This window comes from Rattus norvegicus, chromosome 10 (genome assembly GCF_021556685.1).
Source record: "Rattus norvegicus strain SHRSP/BbbUtx chromosome 10, alternate assembly SHRSP_T2T, whole genome shotgun sequence".
NCBI classification, from domain to species: domain Eukaryota; kingdom Metazoa; phylum Chordata; class Mammalia; order Rodentia; family Muridae; genus Rattus; species Rattus norvegicus.
The window spans coordinates 2,659,369-2,684,085 of record NC_141543.1 but is presented as its reverse complement, the minus strand read 5'-3'; positions in this window follow the sequence as shown (position 1 = coordinate 2,684,085).

Below are 24,717 nucleotides of genomic sequence, written 5' to 3'. Positions count from 1 at the left end.
CCATTCCTTAAAATATTGCTATATATTGAAATGCACACCCATACAAGCACATTCTATTGGAACTCACTGAATTCGCCTAGAAATTGTGATTCCATTCGTGAAAATTTTTCTATATCCCGAACAGTCCACTTATTACTACTGCGGCCTATACGGAACTAACCGAATAATCTTTAAAAGTACACATATCACAAGAGCCTGCTACTGGGAACTCACTGAATTCACAAAGAAACAGGGTTTAGTTCGTTTAAACTTTGCTCTATCTTGAACAACAAGCTTATTACATGCGAATCCTATTGGGAACCTACTGAATTCACCATGATACTTAGAGTCTGTTCCTAAATGTTGCATTGAAAAGCTCACTCATACACTCATGTCCCATTGGGAACTCACTTAATTCCCCTAGAAATTTTGATTCCATTCGTGAAAATTTTTCTATATCCCGAACAGTCCACTTATTACTACTGCGGCCTATTGGGAACTAACCATATTCAACAATTACTGAGATTCGGATCACCAAATTTTGATTAATCTTTAAAAGTACACTTATTACAAAAGCCTGCTACTGGGAACTAACGGAATTCACAAAGAAACAGTGTTTCAGTTCGTTAAAACATTGCTCTATCTTGAATAACAAGTATAATACATGCGAATCCTACTGGGAACCTACAGAATTCACCAAGTTACTTAGATTCCGTTCCTTAAAATGTTGCTATATATTGAAAAGCACACTCATACAAGCATGTCCCATTGGGAACTCACTGAATTCACCTAGAAATTTTGATTCATTCGTGAAAATTTTTCTTTAACCCGAAAAGTCCACTTATTACCCTTGCCCCCTATTGGAACTAATTGAATTCACCAAGCTACTGTGATTCGGCTCAACAAAATTTGATAAATCTTTAAAAGTACACATATTAAATGAGCCTGGTACTGGGAACTAACTGAATTCACAAAGAAACAGTGTTTCAGTTCGTTAAAACTTTGCTCTATCTTGAATAACAAGCTTATTACATGCGAATCCTACTGGGGACCTACTGAATTCACCATGTTACTTAGATTCCGTTCCTTAAAATGTTGCTATATATTGAAAAGCACACTCATACAAGCATGTCACATTGGAAACTCACTGACTTTGCCTAGAAATATTTATTCCATTCGTGAAAATTTTTCTATATCCCGAACAGTCCACTGATTACAACTGCGGCCTATTGGGAACTAACCGAAACCACCAAGTTACTGAGATTCGGCTCAACAAATTTTGATAAATCTTTAAAAGTACACACAATACAAGAGCGTGCTACTGGGAACTAACTGAATTCACAAAGAATCCGTGTTTCACTTCGTTAAAACGTTGCTCTATCTTGAATAACAAGCTTATTACATGCAAATCCTGTTTGGAACCTATTGAATTCACAATGATACTTAGATTCCGTTCCTTAAAATGTTGCTATATATTGAAAAGCACACTCATTCAAGCATGTCCCATTTGGAACTCACTGAATTGGGCTAGAAATTTTGATTCCATTCGTGACAATTTTTCTATATCCCGAACAGTCCACTTATTACTACGGCGGCGTATTGGGAACTAACCGAATTCACCAATTACTGAGATTGGCTCACCAAATTTTGATAAATCTTTAAAAGTACACATATTACAAGAGCCTGCTACTGGGAACTAACTGAATTCACAAAGAAACAGTGTTTCAGTTCGTTAAAACTTTGCTCTATCTTGAATAACAAGCTTAATACATGAGAATCCTATTTGGAACCTATCGTATTCACGATGATAATTAGATTCCCTTCCTTATAATGTTGCTATATATTGAAAAGCACACTCATACAAGCATGACCCATTGGGAACTCACTGAATTCACCTAGAAATTTTGATTCCATTAGTGAAAAATTTTCTATATCCCGAACAGTCCACTTATTACTACTGCGGCCTATTGGGAACCTACCGAATTCACCAAGCTACTGAGATTCAGCTCACCAAATTTTGATAAATCTTTAAAAGTACACACATTACAAGAGCCTGCTACTGGGAACTACCTGAATTCACAAAGAAACAGTGTTTAACTTCGTTAAAACGTTGCTCTATCTTGAATAACAAGCTTATTACATGCAAATCCTATTTGGAACCTATTGAATTCACAATGGTACTTAGATTCCGTTCCTTAAAATGTTGATATATACTGAAAAGCACACTCATACAAGCATGTCCCATCGGGAACTCAATGAATTCGCCTAGCAATTTTGAATCCATTCGCAAAATTTTTCTATATCCCGAACAGTCCACTTATTACTACTGCGGCCTATTGGGAGGTAATCGAATTCACCAAGTTACTGAAATTCGGCACTCCAAATTTTGGTAAATCTTTAAAAGTACACATATTACAAGAGCCTGCAACTGGGAACTAACTGAATTCACAAAGAAACACTGTTTCAGTTCGTTAAAACGTTGCTCTATCTTGAATAACAAGCTTAATACATGCGAATCCTATTTGGAACCTATCGAATTCACGATGATAATTAGATTCCCTTCATTAAAATGTTGCTATATATTGAAAAGCACACTCATACAAGCATGTCCCAATGGGAACTCACTGAATTCACCTAGAAATTTTGATTCCATTCGTGAAACTTTTTCTATATCCCGAACAGTCCTCTTATTACTACTGCGGCCTATTGGGAACCTACCGAATTCACCAAGTTACTGAGATTCGGCTCACCAAATTTTGATAAATCTTTAAAAGTACACACATTACAAGAGCCTGCTACTGGGAACTAACTGAATTCACAAAGAATCCGTGTTTCACTTCGTTAAAACGTTGCTCTATCTTGAATAACAAGCTTATTACATGCAAATCCTGTTTGGAACCTATTGAATTCACAATGATACTTAGATTCCGTTCCTTAAAATGTTGCTATATATTGAAAAGCACACTCATTCAAGCATGTCCCATTTGGAACTCACTGAATTGGGCTAGAAATTTTGATTCCATTCGTGACAATTTTTCTATATCCCGAACAGTCCACTTATTACTACGGCGGCGTATTGGGAATTAACCGAATTCACCAATTACTGAGTTTGGCTCACCAAATTTTGATAAATCTTTAAAAGTACACATATTACAAGAGCCTGCTACGGGGAACTAACTGAGTTCACAAAGAAACAGTGTTTCAGTTCGTTAAAATGTTGCTCTATCTTGAATAACAAGCTTAATAAATGTGAATCCTATTTGTAACCTATCGTATTCACGATGATAATTAGATTCCCTTTCTTAAAATGTTGCTATATATTGAAAAGCACACTCATACAAGCATGACCCATTGGGAACTCACTGAATTCACCTAGAAATTTTGATTCCATTAGTGAAAAATTTTCTATATCCCGAACAGTCCACTTATTACTACTGCGGCCTATTGGGAACCTACCGAATTCACCAAGCTACTGAGATTCAGCTCACCAAATTTTGATAAATCTTTAAAAGTACACACATTACAAGAGCCTGCTACTGGGAACTACCTGAATTCACAAAGAAACAGTGTTTAACTTCGTTAAAACGTTGCTCTATCTTGAATAACAAGCTTATTACATGCAAATCCTATTTGGAACCTATTGAATTCACAATGGTACTTAGATTCCGTTCCTTAAAATGTTGATATATACTGAAAAGCACACTCATACAAGCATGTCCCATCGGGAACTCAATGAATTCGCCTAGCAATTTTGAATCCATTCGCAAAATTTTTCTATATCCCGAACAGTCCACTTATTACTACTGCGGCCTATTGGGAGGTAATCGAATTCACCAAGTTACTGAAATTCGGCACTCCAAATTTTGGTAAATCTTTAAAAGTACACATATTACAAGAGCCTGCAACTGGGAACTAACTGAATTCACAAAGAAACACTGTTTCAGTTCGTTAAAACGTTGCTCTATCTTGAATAACAAGCTTAATACATGCGAATCCTATTTGGAACCTATCGAATTCACGATGATAATTAGATTCCCTTCATTAAAATGTTGCTATATATTGAAAAGCACACTCATACAAGCATGTCCCAATGGGAACTCACTGAATTCACCTAGAAATTTTGATTCCATTCGTGAAACTTTTTCTATATCCCGAACAGTCCTCTTATTACTACTGCGGCCTATTGGGAACCTACCGAATTCACCAAGTTACTGAGATTCGGCTCACCAAATTTTGATAAATCTTTAAAAGTACACACATTACAAGAGCCTGCTACTGGGAACTAACTGAATTCACAAAGAATCCGTGTTTCACTTCGTTAAAACGTTGCTCTATCTTGAATAACAAGCTTATTACATGCAAATCCTGTTTGGAACCTATTGAATTCACAATGATACTTAGATTCCGTTCCATAAAATGTTGCTATATATTGAAAAGCACACTCATTCAAGCATGTCCCATTTGGAACTCACTGAATTGGGCTAGAAATTTTGATTCCATTCGTGACAATTTTTCTATATCCCGAACAGTCCACTTATTACTACGGCGGCGTATTGGGAATTAACCGAATTCACCAATTACTGAGATTGGCTCACCAAATTTTGATAAATCTTTAAAAGTACACATATTACAAGAGCCTGCTACGGGGAACTAACTGAGTTCACAAAGAAACAGTGTTTCAGTTCGTTAAAATGTTGCTCTATCTTGAATAACAAGCTTAATAAATGCGAATCCTATTTGTAACCTATCGTATTCACGATGATAATTAGATTCCCTTTCTTAAAATGTTGCTATATATTGAAAAGCACACTCATACAAGCATGACCCATTGGGAACTCACTGAATTCACCTAGAAATTTTGATTCCATTAGTGAAAAATTTTCTATATCCCGAACAGTCCACTTATTACTACTGCGGCCTATTGGGAACCTACCGAATTCACCAAGCTACTGAGATTCAGCTCACCAAATTTTGATAAATCTTTAAAAGTACACACATTACAAGAGCCTGCTACTGGGAACTAACTGAAATCACAAAGAAACTGTGTTTAACTTCGTTAAAACTTTGCTCTATCTTGAATAACAAGCTTATTACATGCAAATCCTATTAGGAACCTATTGAATTCACAATGGTACTTAGATTCCGTTCCTTAAAATGTTGCTTTATATTTAAAATCACACTCATACAAGCATGTCCCATTGGGAACTCACTGAATTCGCCTAGAAATTTTGATTCCGTTCGTGAAAATTTTTCTATATCTCGAACAGTCCACTTATTACTACTGCGGCCTATTGGTAACTAACCAAATTCAACAATTACTGAGATTCGGATCACCAAATTTTGATTAATCTTTAAAAGTACACTTATTACAAAAGCCTGCTACTGGGAACTAACGGAATTCACAAAGATACAGTGTTTCCCTTCGTTAAAACATTGCTCTATCTTGAATAACAAGTATAATACATGCGAATCCTACTGGGAACCTACAGAATTCACCAAGATACTTAGATTCCGAACCTTAAAATGTTGCTATATATTGAAAAGCACACTCATACAAGCAGTCCCATTGGGAACTCACTGAATTCGCCTAGAAATTCTGATTCCATTCATGAAAATTTTCTATATTCCGAAAAGTCCACTTATTACTACTGCCGCCTATTGGGAACTAACCGAATTCACAAAGTTACTCAGATGCGGCTCACCAAATTTTGATAAATCTTTAAAAGTACACATATTACAAGAGCCTGCTACTGGGAACTAACTGAATTCACAAAGAAACAGTGCTTCAGTTCGTCAAAACGTTGCTCTATCTTGAATAACAAGCTTATTATACGTGTATCCTATTGGGAACCTACTGAATTCACCATGATACTTAGATTCCGTTCCTTAAAATGTTGCTATATATTGAAAAGCACGCTCATACAAGCGTGTCCCATGGGAACTCACTGAATTCGCCTAGAAATATTGATTCCATTCATGAAAATTTTTGTATATCCTGAACAGACTATTTATTACTACTGCGTCCTATTGGGAACTAACCGAATTTTCCACGTTATTGAGATTCAGCTCACCAAATTTTGATTAATCTTTAAAAGTACACATATTACAAGATCCTGCTACTGGGAACTAACTTAATTCACAAAGGAACAGTGTTTCAGTTCGTTAAAACGTTGCTCTATCTTGAATAACAAGCTTATTACATGCGTATCCTATTGGGAACCTATTGAATTCACCATGATACTTAGATTCCGTTCCTTAAAATTTTGCTATATATTGAAAAGCACACTCATACAAGCATGTCCCCCTGGGAAGTCACTGAATTCGCCTAGAAATTTTGATTCCATTCGTGAAAATTTTTCTATATCCCGAACAGTCCACTTATTACTACTGCGGCCTATTGGGAACCTACCGAATTCACCAAGCTACTGAGATTCGGCTCACCAAATTTTGATAAATCTTTAAAAGTACACACATTACAAGAGCCTGCTACTGGGAACTAACTGAAATCACAAAGAAACAGTGTTTAACTTCGTTAAAACTTTGCTCTATCTTGAATAACAAGCTTATTACATGCTAATCCTATTTGGAACCTATTGAATTCACAATGGTACTTAGATTCCGTTCCTTAAAATGTTGCTTTATATTTAAAATCACACTCATACAAGCATGTCCCATTGGGAACTCACTGAATTCGCCTAGAAATTTTGATTCCGTTCGTGAAAATTTTTCTATATCCCGAACAGTCCACTTATTACTACTGCGGCCTATTGGTAACTAACCAAATTCAACAATTACTGAGATTCGGATCACCAAATTTTGATTAATCTTTAAAAGTACACTTATTACAAAAGCCTGCTACTGGGAACTAACGGAATTCACAAAGAAACAGTGTTTCAGTTCGTTAAAACATTGCTCTATCTTGAATAACAAGTATAATACATGCGAATCCTACTGGGAACCTGCAGAATTCACCAAGATACTTAGATTCCGTTCCTTAAAATGTTGCTATATATTGAAAAGCACACTCATACAAGCATGTCCCATTGGGAACTAACTGAATTCGCCTAGAAATTCTGATTCCATTCATGAAAATTTTCTATATTCCGAAAAGTCCACTTATTACTACTGCCGCCTATTGGGAACTAACCGAATTCACAAAGTTACTCAGATGCGGCTCACCAAATTTTGATAAATCTTTAAAAGTACACATATTACAAGAGCCTGCTACTGGGAACTAACTGAATTCACAAAGAAACAGTGCTTCAGTTCGTCAAAACGTTGCTCTATCTTGAATAACAAGCTTATTATACGTGTATCCTATTGGGAACCTACTGAATTCACCATGATACTTAGATTCCGTTCCTTAAAATGTTGCTATATATTGAAAAGCACGCTCATACAAGCGTGTCCCATGGGAACTCACTGAATTCGCCTAGAAATATTGATTCCATTCATGAAAATTTTTGTATATCCTGAACAGACTATTTATTACTACTGCGTCCTATTGGGAACTAACCGAATTTTCCACGTTATTGAGATTCAGCTCACCAAATTTTGATTAATCTTTAAAAGTACACATATTACAAGATCCTGCTACTGGGAACTAACTTAATTCACAAAGGAACAGTGTTTCAGTTCGTTAAAACGTTGCTCTATCTTGAATAACAAGCTTATTACATGCGTATCCTATTCGGAACCTACTGAATTCACCATGATACTTACATTCCGTTCCTTAAAATGTAGCTATATATTGAAAAGCACACTCATACAAGCATGTCCCACTGGGAAGTCACTGAATTCGCCTAGAAATTTTGATTCCATTCGTGAAAATTTTTCTATATCCCGAACAGTCCACTTATTACTACTGCGGCCTATTGGGAACCTACCGAATTCACCAAGTTACTGAGATTCGGCTCACCAAATTTTCAGAAATCTTTAAAACTACACACATTACAAGAGCCTGCTACTGGGAACTAACCGAATTCACAAAGAAACAGTGTTTCACTTCGTTAAAACGTTGCTCTATCTTGAATAACAAGCTTAATACATGAGAATCCTATTTGGAACCTACTGAATTCACCATGATACTTAGATTCCGTTCCTTAAAATGTTGCTATATATTGAAAAGCACACTCATTCAAGCATGTCCCATTTGGAACTCACTGAATTGGGCTAGAAATTTTGATTCAATTCGTGACAATTTTTCTATATCCCGAACAGTCCACTTATTACTACGGCGGCGTATTGGGAACTAACCGAATTCACCAATTACTGATATTGGCTCACCAAATTTTGATAAATCTTTAAAAGTACACATATTACAAGAGCCTGCTACTGGGAACTAACTGAATTCACAAAGAAACAGTGTTTCAGTTCGTTAAAACTTTGCTCTATCTTGAATAACAAGCTTAATACATGAGAATCCTATTTGGAACCTATCGTATTCACGATGATAATTAGATTCCCTTCCTTATAATGTTGCTATATATTGAAAAGCACACTCATACAAGCATGACCCATTGGGAACTCACTGAATTCACCTAGAAATTTTGATTCCATTAGTGAAAAATTTTCTATATCCCGAACAGTCCACTTATTACTACTGCGGCCTTTTGGGAACCTACCGAATTCACCAAGCTACTGAGATTCAGCTCACCAAATTTTGATAAATCTTTAAAAGTACACACATTACAAGAGCCTGCTACTGGGAACTACCTGAATTCACAAAGAAACAGTGTTTAACTTCGTTAAAACGTTGCTCTATCTTGAATAACAAGCTTATTACATGCAAATCCTATTTGGAACCTATTGAATTCACAATGGTACTTAGATTCCGTTCCTTAAAATGTTGATATATACTGAAAAGCACACTCATACAAGCATGTCCCATCGGGAACTCAATGAATTCGCCTAGCAATTTTGAATCCATTCGCAAAATTTTTCTATATCCCGAACAGTCCACTTATTACTACTGCGGCCTATTGGGAGGTAATCGAATTCACCAAGTTACTGAAATTCGGCACTCCAAATTTTGGTAAATCTTTAAAAGTACACATATTACAAGAGCCTGCAACTGGGAACTAACTGAATTCACAAAGAAACACTGTTTCAGTTCGTTAAAACGTTGCTCTATCTTGAATAACAAGCTTAATACATGCGAATCCTATTTGGAACCTATCGAATTCACGATGATAATTAGATTCCCTTCATTAAAATGTTGCTATATATTGAAAAGCACACTCATACAAGCATGTCCCAATGGGAACTCACTGAATTCACCTAGAAATTTTGATTCCATTCGTGAAACTTTTTCTATATCCCGAACAGTCCTCTTATTACTACTGCGGCCTATTGGGAACCTACCGAATTCACCAAGTTACTGAGATTCGGCTCACCAAATTTTGATAAATCTTTAAAAGTACACACATTACAAGAGCCTGCTACTGGGAACTAACTGAATTCACAAAGAATCCGTGTTTCACTTCGTTAAAACGTTGCTCTATCTTGAATAACAAGCTTATTACATGCAAATCCTGTTTGGAACCTATTGAATTCACAATGATACTTAGATTCCGTTCCATAAAATGTTGCTATATATTGAAAAGCACACTCATTCAAGCATGTCCCATTTGGAACTCACTGAATTGGGCTAGAAATTTTGATTCCATTCGTGACAATTTTTCTATATCCCGAACAGTCCACTTATTACTACGGCGGCGTATTGGGAATTAACCGAATTCACCAATTACTGAGTTTGGCTCACCAAATTTTGATAAATATTTAAAAGTACACATATTACAAGAGCCTGCAACTGGGAACTAACTGAATTCACAAAGAAACAGTGTTTCAGTTCGTTAAAACTTTGCTCTATCTTGAATAACAAGCTTAATACATGAGAATCCTATTTGGAACCTATCGTATTCACGATGATAATTAGATTCCCTTCCTTATAATGTTGCTATATATTGAAAAGCACACTCATACAAGCATGACCCATTGGGAACTCACTGAATTCACCTAGAAATTTTGATTCCATTAGTGAAAAATTTTCTATATCCCGAACAGTCCACTTATTACTACTGCGGCCTATTGGGAACCTACCGAATTCACCAAGCTACTGAGATTCAGCTCACCAAATTTTGATAAATCTTTAAAAGTACACACATTACAAGAGCCTGCTACTGGGAACTACCTGAATTCACAAAGAAACAGTGTTTAACTTCGTTAAAACGTTGCTCTATCTTGAATAACAAGCTTATTACATGCAAATCCTATTTGGAACCTATTGAATTCACAATGGTACTTAGATTCCGTTCCTTAAAATGTTGATATATACTGAAAAGCACACTCATACAAGCATGTCCCATCGGGAACTCAATGAATTCGCCTAGCAATTTTGAATCCATTCGCAAAATTTTTCTATATCCCGAACAGTCCACTTATTACTACTGCGGCCTATTGGGAGGTAATCGAATTCACCAAGTTACTGAAATTCGGCACTCCAAATTTTGGTAAATCTTTAAAAGTACACATATTACAAGAGCCTGCAACTGGGAACTAACTGAATTCACAAAGAAACACTGTTTCAGTTCGTTAAAACGTTGCTCTATCTTGAATAACAAGCTTAATACATGCGAATCCTATTTGGAACCTATCGAATTCACGATGATAATTAGATTCCCTTCATTAAAATGTTGCTATATATTGAAAAGCACACTCATACAAGCATGTCCCAATGGGAACTCACTGAATTCACCTAGAAATTTTGATTCCATTCGTGAAACTTTTTCTATATCCCGAACAGTCCTCTTATTACTACTGCGGCCTATTGGGAACCTACCGAATTCACCAAGTTACTGAGATTCGGCTCACCAAATTTTGATAAATCTTTAAAAGTACACACATTACAAGAGCCTGCTACTGGGAACTAACTGAATTCACAAAGAATCCGTGTTTCACTTCGTTAAAACGTTGCTCTATCTTGAATAACAAGCTTATTACATGCAAATCCTGTTTGGAACCTATTGAATTCACAATGATACTTAGATTCCGTTCCTTAAAATGTTGCTATATATTGAAAAGCACACTCATTCAAGCATGTCCCATTTGGAACTCACTGAATTGGGCTAGAAATTTTGATTCCATTCGTGACAATTTTTCTATATCCCGAACAGTCCACTTATTACTACGGCGGCGTATTGGGAATTAACCGAATTCACCAATTACTGAGTTTGGCTCACCAAATTTTGATAAATCTTTAAAAGTACACATATTACAAGAGCCTGCTACGGGGAACTAACTGAGTTCACAAAGAAACAGTGTTTCAGTTCGTTAAAATGTTGCTCTATCTTGAATAACAAGCTTAATAAATGCGAATCCTATTTGTAACCTATCGTATTCACGATGATAATTAGATTCCCTTTCTTAAAATGTTGCTATATATTGAAAAGCACACTCATACAAGCATGACCCATTGGGAACTCACTGAATTCACCTAGAAATTTTGATTCCATTAGTGAAAAATTTTCTATATCCCGAACAGTCCACTTATTACTACTGCGGCCTATTGGGAACCTACCGAATTCACCAAGCTACTGAGATTCAGCTCACCAAATTTTGATAAATCTTTAAAAGTACACACATTACAAGAGCCTGCTACTGGGAACTACCTGAATTCACAAAGAAACAGTGTTTAACTTCGTTAAAACGTTGCTCTATCTTGAATAACAAGCTTATTACATGCAAATCCTATTTGGAACCTATTGAATTCACAATGGTACTTAGATTCCGTTCCTTAAAATGTTGATATATACTGAAAAGCACACTCATACAAGCATGTCCCATCGGGAACTCAATGAATTCGCCTAGCAATTTTGAATCCATTCGCAAAATTTTTCTATATCCCGAACAGTCCACTTATTACTACTGCGGCCTATTGGGAGGTAATCGAATTCACCAAGTTACTGAAATTCGGCACTCCAAATTTTGGTAAATCTTTAAAAGTACACATATTACAAGAGCCTGCAACTGGGAACTAACTGAATTCACAAAGAAACACTGTTTCAGTTCGTTAAAACGTTGCTCTATCTTGAATAACAAGCTTAATACATGCGAATCCTATTTGGAACCTATCGAATTCACGATGATAATTAGATTCCCTTCATTAAAATGTTGCTATATATTGAAAAGCACACTCATACAAGCATGTCCCAATGGGAACTCACTGAATTCACCTAGAAATTTTGATTCCATTCGTGAAACTTTTTCTATATCCCGAACAGTCCTCTTATTACTACTGCGGCCTATTGGGAACCTACCGAATTCACCAAGTTACTGAGATTCGGCTCACCAAATTTTGATAAATCTTTAAAAGTACACACATTACAAGAGCCTGCTACTGGGAACTAACTGAATTCACAAAGAATCCGTGTTTCACTTCGTTAAAACGTTGCTCTATCTTGAATAACAAGCTTATTACATGCAAATCCTGTTTGGAACCTATTGAATTCACAATGATACTTAGATTCCGTTCCATAAAATGTTGCTATATATTGAAAAGCACACTCATTCAAGCATGTCCCATTTGGAACTCACTGAATTGGGCTAGAAATTTTGATTCCATTCGTGACAATTTTTCTATATCCCGAACAGTCCACTTATTACTACGGCGGCGTATTGGGAATTAACCGAATTCACCAATTACTGAGATTGGCTCACCAAATTTTGATAAATCTTTAAAAGTACACATATTACAAGAGCCTGCTACGGGGAACTAACTGAGTTCACAAAGAAACAGTGTTTCAGTTCGTTAAAATGTTGCTCTATCTTGAATAACAAGCTTAATAAATGCGAATCCTATTTGTAACCTATCGTATTCACGATGATAATTAGATTCCCTTTCTTAAAATGTTGCTATATATTGAAAAGCACACTCATACAAGCATGACCCATTGGGAACTCACTGAATTCACCTAGAAATTTTGATTCCATTAGTGAAAAATTTTCTATATCCCGAACAGTCCACTTATTACTACTGCGGCCTATTGGGAACCTACCGAATTCACCAAGCTACTGAGATTCGGCTCACCAAATTTTGATAAATCTTTAAAAGTACACACATTACAAGAGCCTGCTACTGGGAACTAACTGAAATCACAAAGAAACTGTGTTTAACTTCGTTAAAACTTTGCTCTATCTTGAATAACAAGCTTATTACATGCAAATCCTATTAGGAACCTATTGAATTCACAATGGTACTTAGATTCCGTTCCTTAAAATGTTGCTTTATATTTAAAATCACACTCATACAAGCATGTCCCATTGGGAACTCACTGAATTCGCCTAGAAATTTTGATTCCGTTCGTGAAAATTTTTCTATATCTCGAACAGTCCACTTATTACTACTGCGGCCTATTGGTAACTAACCAAATTCAACAATTACTGAGATTCGGATCACCAAATTTTGATTAATCTTTAAAAGTACACTTATTACAAAAGCCTGCTACTGGGAACTAACGGAATTCACAAAGATACAGTGTTTCCCTTCGTTAAAACATTGCTCTATCTTGAATAACAAGTATAATACATGCGAATCCTACTGGGAACCTACAGAATTCACCAAGATACTTAGATTCCGAACCTTAAAATGTTGCTATATATTGAAAAGCACACTCATACAAGCAGTCCCATTGGGAACTCACTGAATTCGCCTAGAAATTCTGATTCCATTCATGAAAATTTTCTATATTCCGAAAAGTCCACTTATTACTACTGCCGCCTATTGGGAACTAACCGAATTCACAAAGTTACTCAGATGCGGCTCACCAAATTTTGATAAATCTTTAAAAGTACACATATTACAAGAGCCTGCTACTGGGAACTAACTGAATTCACAAAGAAACAGTGCTTCAGTTCGTCAAAACGTTGCTCTATCTTGAATAACAAGCTTATTATACGTGTATCCTATTGGGAACCTACTGAATTCACCATGATACTTAGATTCCGTTCCTTAAAATGTTGCTATATATTGAAAAGCACGCTCATACAAGCGTGTCCCATGGGAACTCACTGAATTCGCCTAGAAATATTGATTCCATTCATGAAAATTTTTGTATATCCTGAACAGACTATTTATTACTACTGCGTCCTATTGGGAACTAATCGAATTTTCCACGTTATTGAGATTCAGCTCACCAAATTTTGATTAATCTTTAAAAGTACACATATTACAAGATCCTGCTACTGGGAACTAACTTAATTCACAAAGGAACAGTGTTTCAGTTCGTTAAAACGTTGCTCTATCTTGAATAACAAGCTTATTACATGCGTATCCTATTGGGAACCTATTGAATTCACCATGATACTTAGATTCCGTTCCTTAAAATTTTGCTATATATTGAAAAGCACACTCATACAAGCATGTCCCCCTGGGAAGTCACTGAATTCGCCTAGAAATTTTGATTCCATTCGTGAAAATTTTTCTATATCCCGAACAGTCCACTTATTACTACTGCGGCCTATTGGGAACCTACCGAATTCACCAAGCTACTGAGATTCGGCTCACCAAATTTTGATAAATCTTTAAAAGTACACACATTACAAGAGCCTGCTACTGGGAACTAACTGAAATCACAAAGAAACAGTGTTTAACTTCGTTAAAACTTTGCTCTATCTTGAATAACAAGCTTATTACATGCTAATCCTATTTGGAACCTATTGAATTCACAATGGTACTTAGATTCCGTTCCTTAAAATGTTGCTTTATATTTAAAATCACACTCATATAAGCATGTCCCATTGGGAACTCACTGAATTCGCCTAGAAATTTTGATTCCGTTCGTGAAAATTTTTCTATATCCCGAACAGTCCACTTATTACTACTGCGGCCTATTGGTAACTAACCAAATTCAACAATTACTGAGATTCGGATCACCAAATTTTGATTAATCTTTAAAAGTACACTTATTACAAAAGCCTGCTACTGGGAACTAACGGAATTCACAAAGAAACAGTGTTTCAGTTCGTTAAAACATTGCTCTATCTTGAATAACATGTATAATACATGCGAATCCTACTGGGAACCTGCAGAATTCACCAAGATACTTAGATTCCGTTCCTTAAAATGTTGCTATATATTGAAAAGCACACTCATACAAGCATGTCCCATTGGGAACTAACTGAATTCGCCTAGAAATTCTGATTCCATTCATGAAAATTTTCTATATTCCGAAAAGTCCACTTATTACTACTGCCGCCTATTGGGAACTAACCGAATTCACAAAGTTACTCAGATGCGGCTCACCAAATTTTGATAAATCTTTAAAAGTACACATATTACAAGAGCCTGCTACTGGGAACTAACTGAATTCACAAAGAAACAGTGCTTCAGTTCGTCAAAACGTTGCTCTATCTTGAATAACAAGCTTATTATACGTGTATCCTATTGGGAACCTACTGAATTCACCATGATACTTAGATTCCGTTCCTTAAAATGTTGCTATATATTGAAAAGCACGCTCATACAAGCGTGTCCCATGGGAACTCACTGAATTCGCCTAGAAATATTGATTCCATTCATGAAAATTTTTGTATATCCTGAACAGACTATTTATTACTACTGCGTCCTATTGGGAACTAACCGAATTTTCCACGTTATTGAGATTCAGCTCACCAAATTTTGATTAATCTTTAAAAGTACACATATTACAAGATCCTGCTACTGGGAACTAACTTAATTCACAAAGGAACAGTGTTTCAGTTCGTTAAAACGTTGCTCTATCTTGAATAACAAGCTTATTACATGCGTATCCTATTCGGAACCTACTGAATTCACCATGATACTTACATTCCGTTCCTTAAAATGTAGCTATATATTGAAAAGCACACTCATACAAGCATGTCCCACTGGGAAGTCACTGAATTCGCCTAGAAATTTTGATTCCATTCGTGAAAATTTTTCTATATCCCGAACAGTCCACTTATTACTACTGCGGCCTATTGGGAACCTACCGAATTCACCAAGTTACTGAGATTCGGCTCACCAAATTTTCAGAAATCTTTAAAACTACACACATTACAAGAGCCTGCTACTGGGAACTAACCGAATTCACAAAGAAACAGTGTTTCACTTCGTTAAAACGTTGCTCTATCTTGAATAACAAGCTTAATACATGAGAATCCTATTTGGAACCTACTGAATTCACCATGATACTTAGATTCCGTTCCTTAAAATGTTGCTATATATTGAAAAGCACACTCATTCAAGCATGTCCCATTTGGAACTCACTGAATTGGGCTAGAAATTTTGATTCAATTCGTGACAATTTTTCTATATCCCGAACAGTCCACTTATTACTACGGCGGCGTATTGGGAACTAACCGAATTCACCAATTACTGATATTGGCTCACCAAATTTTGATAAATCTTTAAAAGTACACATATTACAAGAGCCTGCTACTGGGAACTAACTGAATTCACAAAGAAACAGTGTTTCAGTTCGTTAAAACTTTGCTCTATCTTGAATAACAAGCTTAATACATGAGAATCCTATTTGGAACCTATCGTATTCACGATGATAATTAGATTCCCTTCCTTATAATGTTGCTATATATTGAAAAGCACACTCATACAAGCATGACCCATTGGGAACTCACTGAATTCACCTAGAAATTTTGATTCCATTAGTGAAAAATTTTCTATATCCCGAACAGTCCACTTATTACTACTGCGGCCTATTGGGAACCTACCGAATTCACCAAGCTACTGAGATTCAGCTCACCAAATTTTGATAAATCTTTAAAAGTACACACATTACAAGAGCCTGCTACTGGGAACTACCTGAATTCACAAAGAAACAGTGTTTAACTTCGTTAAAACGTTGCTCTATCTTGAATAACAAGCTTATTACATGCAAATCCTATTTGGAACCTATTGAATTCACAATGGTACTTAGATTCCGTTCCTTAAAATGTTGATATATACTGAAAAGCACACTCATACAAGCATGTCCCATCGGGAACTCAATGAATTCGCCTAGCAATTTTGAATCCATTCGCAAAATTTTTCTATATCCCGAACAGTCCACTTATTACTACTGCGGCCTATTGGGAGGTAATCGAATTCACCAAGTTACTGAAATTCGGCACTCCAAATTTTGGTAAATCTTTAAAAGTACACATATTACAAGAGCCTGCAACTGGGAACTAACTGAATTCACAAAGAAACACTGTTTCAGTTCGTTAAAACGTTGCTCTATCTTGAATAACAAGCTTAATACATGCGAATCCTATTTGGAACCTATCGAATTCACGATGATAATTAGATTCCCTTCATTAAAATGTTGCTATATATTGAAAAGCACACTCATACAAGCATGTCCCAATGGGAACTCACTGAATTCACCTAGAAATTTTGATTCCATTCGTGAAACTTTTTCTATATCCCGAACAGTCCTCTTATTACTACTGCGGCCTATTGGGAACCTACCGAATTCACCAAGTTACTGAGATTCGGCTCACCAAATTTTGATAAATCTTTAAAAGTACACACATTACAAGAGCCTGCTACTGGGAACTAACTGAATTCACAAAGAATCCGTGTTTCACTTCGTTAAAACGTTGCTCTATCTTGAATAACAAGCTTATTACATGCAAATCCTGTTTGGAACCTATTGAATTCACAATGATACTTAGATTCCGTTCCTTAAAATGTTGCTATATATTGAAAAGCACACTCATTCAAGCATGTCCCATTTGGAACTCACTGAATTGGGCTAGAAATTTTGATTCCATTCGTGACAATTTTTCTATATCCCGAACAGTCCACTTATTACTACGGCGGCGTATTGGGAATTAACCGAATTCACCAATTACTGAGTTTGGCTCACCAAATTTTGATAAATCTTTAAAAGTACACATATTACAAGAGCCTGCTACGGGGAACTAACTGAGTTCACAAAGAAACAGTGTTTCAGTTCGTTAAAATGTTGCTCTATCTTGAATAACAAGCTTAATAAATGCGAATCCTATTTGTAACCTATCGTATTCACGATGATAATTAGATTCCCTTTCTTAAAATGTTGCTATATATTGAAAAGCACACTCATACAAGCATGACCCATTGGGAACTCACTGAATTCACCTAGAAATTTTGATTCCATTAGTGAAAAATTTTCTATATCCCGAACAGTCCACTTATTACTACTGCGGCCTATTGGGAACCTACCGAATTCACCAAGCTACTGAGATTCAGCTCACCAAATTTTGATAAATCTTTAAAAGTACACACATTACAAGAGCCTGCTACTGGGAACTACCTGAATTCACAAAGAAACAGTGTTTAACTTCGTTAAAACGTTGCTCTATCTTGAATAACAAGCTTATTACATGCAAATCCTATTTGGAACCTATTGAAATCACAATGGTACTTAGATTCCGTTCCTTAAAATGTTGATATATACTGAAAAGCACACTCATACAAGCATGTCCCATCGGGAACTCAATGAATTCGCCTAGCAATTTTGAATCCATTCGCAAAATTTTTCTATATCCCGAACAGTCCACTTATTACTACTGCGGCCTATTGGGAGGTAATCGAATTCACCAAGTTACTGAAATTCGGCACTCCAAATTTTGGTAAATCTTTAAAAGTACACATATTACAAGAGCCTGCAACTGGGAACTAACTGAATTCACAAAGAAACACTGTTTCAGTTCGTTAAAACGTTGCTCTATCTTGAATAACAAGCTTAATACATGCGAATCCTATTTGGAACCTATCGAATTCACGATGATAATTAGATTCCCTTCATTAAAATGTTGCTATATATTGAAAAGCACACTCATACAAGCATGTCCCAATGGGAACTCACTGAATTCACCTAGAAATTTTGATTCCATTCGTGAAACTTTTTCTATATCCCGAACAGTCCTCTTATTACTACTGCGGCCTATTGGGAACCTACCGAATTCACCAAGTTACTGAGATTCGGCTCACCAAATTTTGATAAATCTTTAAAAGTACACACATTACAAGAGCCTGCTACTGGGAACTAACTGAATTCACAAAGAATCCGTGTTTCACTTCGTTAAAACGTTGCTCTATCTTGAATAACAAGCTTATTACATGCAAATCCTGTTTGGAACCTATTGAATTCACAATGATACTTAGATTCCGTTCCATAAAATGTTGCTATATATTGAAAAGCACACTCATTCAAGCATGTCCCATTTGGAACTCACTGAATTGGGCTAGAAATTTTGATTCCATTCGTGACAATTTTTCTATATCCCGAACAGTCCACTTATTACTACGGCGGCGTATTGGGAATTAACCGAATTCACCAATTACTGAGATTGGCTCACCAAATTTTGATAAATCTTTAAAAGTACACATATTACAAGAGCCTGCTACGGGGAACTAACTGAGTTCACAAAGAAACAGTGTTTCAGTTCGTTAAAATGTTGCTCTATCTTGAATAACAAGCTTAATAAATGCGAATCCTATTTGTAACCTATCGTATTCACGATGATAATTAGATTCCCTTTCTTAAAATGTTGCTATATATTGAAAAGCACACTCATACAAGCATGACCCATTGGGAACTCACTGAATTCACCTAGAAATTTTGATTCCATTAGTGAAAAATTTTCTATATCCCGAACAGTCCACTTATTACTACTGCGGCCTATTGGGAACCTACCGAATTCACCAAGCTACTGAGATTCGGCTCACCAAATTTTGATAAATCTTTAAAAGTACACACATTACAAGAGCCTGCTACTGGGAACTAACTGAAATCACAAAGAAACTGTGTTTAACTTCGTTAAAACTTTGCTCTATCTTGAATAACAAGCTTATTACATGCAAATCCTATTAGGAACCTATTGAATTCACAATGGTACTTAGATTCCGTTCCTTAAAATGTTGCTTTATATTTAAAATCACACTCATACAAGCATGTCCCATTGGGAACTCACTGAATTCGCCTAGAAATTTTGATTCCGTTCGTGAAAATTTTTCTATATCTCGAACAGTCCACTTATTACTACTGCGGCCTATTGGTAACTAACCAAATTCAACAATTACTGAGATTCGGATCACCAAATTTTGATTAATCTTTAAAAGTACACTTATTACAAAAGCCTGCTACTGGGAACTAACGGAATTCACAAAGATACAGTGTTTCCCTTCGTTAAAACATTGCTCTATCTTGAATAACAAGTATAATACATGCGAATCCTACTGGGAACCTACAGAATTCACCAAGATACTTAGATTCCGAACCTTAAAATGTTGCTATATATTGAAAAGCACACTCATACAAGCAGTCCCATTGGGAACTCACTGAATTCGCCTAGAAATTCTGATTCCATTCATGAAAATTTTCTATATTCCGAAAAGTCCACTTATTACTACTGCCGCCTATTGGGAACTAACCGAATTCACAAAGTTACTCAGATGCGGCTCACCAAATTTTGATAAATCTTTAAAAGTACACATATTACAAGAGCCTGCTACTGGGAACTAACTGAATTCACAAAGAAACAGTGCTTCAGTTCGTCAAAACGTTGCTCTATCTTGAATAACAAGCTTATTATACGTGTATCCTATTGGGAACCTACTGAATTCACCATGATACTTAGATTCCGTTCCTTAAAATGTTGCTATATATTGAAAAGCACGCTCATACAAGCGTGTCCCATGGGAACTCACTGAATTCGCCTAGAAATATTGATTCCATTCATGAAAATTTTTGTATATCCTGAACAGACTATTTATTACTACTGCGTCCTATTGGGAACTAACCGAATTTTCCACGTTATTGAGATTCAGCTCACCAAATTTTGATTAATCTTTAAAAGTACACATATTACAAGATCCTGCTACTGGGAACTAACTTAATTCACAAAGGAACAGTGTTTCAGTTCGTTAAAACGTTGCTCTATCTTGAATAACAAGCTTATTACATGCGTATCCTATTGGGAACCTATTGAATTCACCATGATACTTAGATTCCGTTCCTTAAAATTTTGCTATATATTGAAAAGCACACTCATACAAGCATGTCCCCCTGGGAAGTCACTGAATTCGCCTAGAAATTTTGATTCCATTCGTGTAAATTTTTCTATATCCCGAACAGTCCACTTATTACTACTGCGGCCTATTGGGAACCTACCGAATTCACCAAGCTACTGAGATTCGGCTCACCAAATTTTGATAAATCTTTAAAAGTACACACATTACAAGAGCCTGCTACTGGGAACTAACTGAAATCACAAAGAAACAGTGTTTAACTTCGTTAAAACTTTGCTCTATCTTGAATAACAAGCTTATTACATGCTAATCCTATTTGGAACCTATTGAATTCACAATGGTACTTAGATTCCGTTCCTTAAAATGTTGCTTTATATTTAAAATCACACTCATACAAGCATGTCCCATTGGGAACTCACTGAATTCGCCTAGAAATTTTGATTCCGTTCGTGAAAATTTTTCTATATCCCGAACAGTCCACTTATTACTACTGCGGCCTATTGGTAACTAACCAAATTCAACAATTACTGAGATTCGGATCACCAAATTTTGATTAATCTTTAAAAGTACACTTATTACAAAAGCCTGCTACTGGGAACTAACGGAATTCACAAAGAAACAGTGTTTCAGTTCGTTAAAACATTGCTCTATCTTGAATAACAAGTATAATACATGCGAATCCTACTGGGAACCTGCAGAATTCACCAAGATACTTAGATTCCGTTCCTTAAAATGTTGCTATATATTGAAAAGCACACTCATACAAGCATGTCCCATTGGGAACTAACTGAATTCGCCTAGAAATTCTGATTCCATTCATGAAAATTTTCTATATTCCGAAAAGTCCACTTATTACTACTGCCGCCTATTGGGAACTAACCGAATTCACAAAGTTACTCAGATGCGGCTCACCAAATTTTGATAAATCTTTAAAAGTACACATATTACAAGAGCCTGCTACTGGGAACTAACTGAATTCACAAAGAAACAGTGCTTCAGTTCGTCAAAACGTTGCTCTATCTTGAATAACAAGCTTATTATACGTGTATCCTATTGGGAACCTACTGAATTCACCATGATACTTAGATTCCGTTCCTTAAAATGTTGCTATATATTGAAAAGCACGCTCATACAAGCGTGTCCCATGGGAACTCACTGAATTCGCCTAGAAATATTGATTCCATTCATGAAAATTTTTGTATATCCTGAACAGACTATTTATTACTACTGCGTCCTATTGGGAACTAACCGAATTTTCCACGTTATTGAGATTCAGCTCACCAAATTTTGATTAATCTTTAAAAGTACACATATTACAAGATCCTGCTACTGGGAACTAACTTAATTCACAAAGGAACAGTGTTTCAGTTCGTTAAAACGTTGCTCTATCTTGAATAACAAGCTTATTACATGCGTATCCTATTCGGAACCTACTGAATTCACCATGATACTTAGAATCCGTTCCTTAAAATGTAGCTATATATTGAAAAGCACACTCATACAAGCATGTCCCATTGGGAAATCACTGAATTCGTCTTGAAATTTTGATTCCATTCGTGAATATTTTTCTATATCCCGAATAGTCTATTTATTACTTCTGCGGCTTATTGGGAACTAACAAAATTCTCCACGTTATTCAGATTCGGCTCACCAAATTTTGATAAATCTTTAAAAGTACACATATTACAAGATCCTGCTACTGGGAACTAACTGAATTCACAGGGATACAGTGTTTCAGTCGTTAAAACGTTACTCTATCTTGAATAACAAGCTTAATAAATGCGAATCCTATTTGTAACCTATCGTATTCACGATGATAATTAGATTCCCTTTCTTAAAATGTTGCTATATATTGAAAAGCACACTCATACAAGCATGACCCATTGGGAACTCACTGAATTCACCTAGAAATTTTGATTCCATTATTGAAAAATTTTCTATATCCCGAACAGTCCACTTATTACTACTGCGGCCTATTGGGAACCTACCGAATTCACCAAGCTACTGAGATTCAGCTCACCAAATTTTGATAAATCTTTAAAAGTACACACATTACAAGAGCCTGCTACTGGGAACTACCTGAATTCACAAAGAAACAGTGTTTAACTTCGTTAAAACGTTGCTCTATCTTGAATAACAAGCTTATTACATGCAAATCCTATTTGGAACCTATTGAATTCACAATGGTACTTAGATTCCGTTCCTTAAAATGTTGATATATACTGAAAAGCACACTCATACAAGCATGTCCCATCGGGAACTCAATGAATTCGCCTAGCAATTTTGAATCCATTCGCAAAATTTTTCTATATCCCGAACAGTCCACTTATTACTACTGCGGCCTATTGGGAGGTAATCGAATTCACCAAGTTACTGAAATTCGGCACTCCAAATTTTGGTAAATCTTTAAAAGTACACATATTACAAGAGCCTGCAACTGGGAACTAACTGAATTCACAAAGAAACACTGTTTCAGTTCGTTAAAACGTTGCTCTATCTTGAATAACAAGCTTAATACATGCGAATCCTATTTGGAACCTATCGAATTCACGATGATAATTAGATTCCCTTCATTAAAATGTTGCTATATATTGAAAAGCACACTCATACAACATGTCCCAATGGGAACTCACTGAATTCACCTAGAAATTTTGATTCCATTCGTGAAACTTTTTCTATATCCCGAACAGTCCTCTTATTACTACTGCGGCCTATTGGGAACCTATCGAATTCACCAAGTTACTGAGATTCGGCTCACCAAATTTTGATAAATCTTTAAAAGTACACACATTACAAGAGCCTGCTACTGGGAACTAACTGAATTCACAAAGAATCCGTGTTTCACTTCGTTAAAACGTTGCTCTATCTTGAATAACAAGCTTATTACATGCAAATCCTGTTTGGAACCTATTGAATTCACAATGATACTTAGATTCCGTTCCTTAAAATGTTGCTATATATTGAAAAGCACACTCATTCAAGCATGTCCCATTTGGAACTCACTGAATTGGGCTAGAAATTTTGATTCCATTCGTGACAATTTTTCTATATCCCGAACAGTCCACTTATTACTACGGCGGCGTATTGGGAATTAACCGAATTCACCAATTACTGAGATTGGCTCACCAAATTTTGATAAATCTTTAAAAGTACACATATTACAAGAGCCTGCTACGGGGAACTAACTGAGTTCACAAAGAAACAGTGTTTCAGTTCGTTAAAATGTTGCTCTATCTTGAATAACAAGCTTAATAAATGCGAATCCTATTTGTAACCTATCGTATTCACGATGATAATTAGATTCCCTTTCTTAAAATGTTGCTATATATTGAAAAGCACACTCATACAAGCATGACCCATTGGGAACTCACTGAATTCACCTAGAAATTTTGATTCCATTAGTGAAAAATTTTCTATATCCCGAACAGTCCACTTATTACTACTGCGGCCTATTGGGAACCTACCGAATTCACCAAGCTACTGAGATTCGGCTCACCAAATTTTGATAAATCTTTAAAAGTACACACATTACAAGAGCCTGCTACTGGGAACTAACTGAAATCACAAAGAAACTGTGTTTAACTTCGTTAAAACTTTGCTCTATCTTGAATAACAAGCTTATTACATGCAAATCCTATTAGGAACCTATTGAATTCACAATGGTACTTAGATTCCGTTCCTTAAAATGTTGCTTTATATTTAAA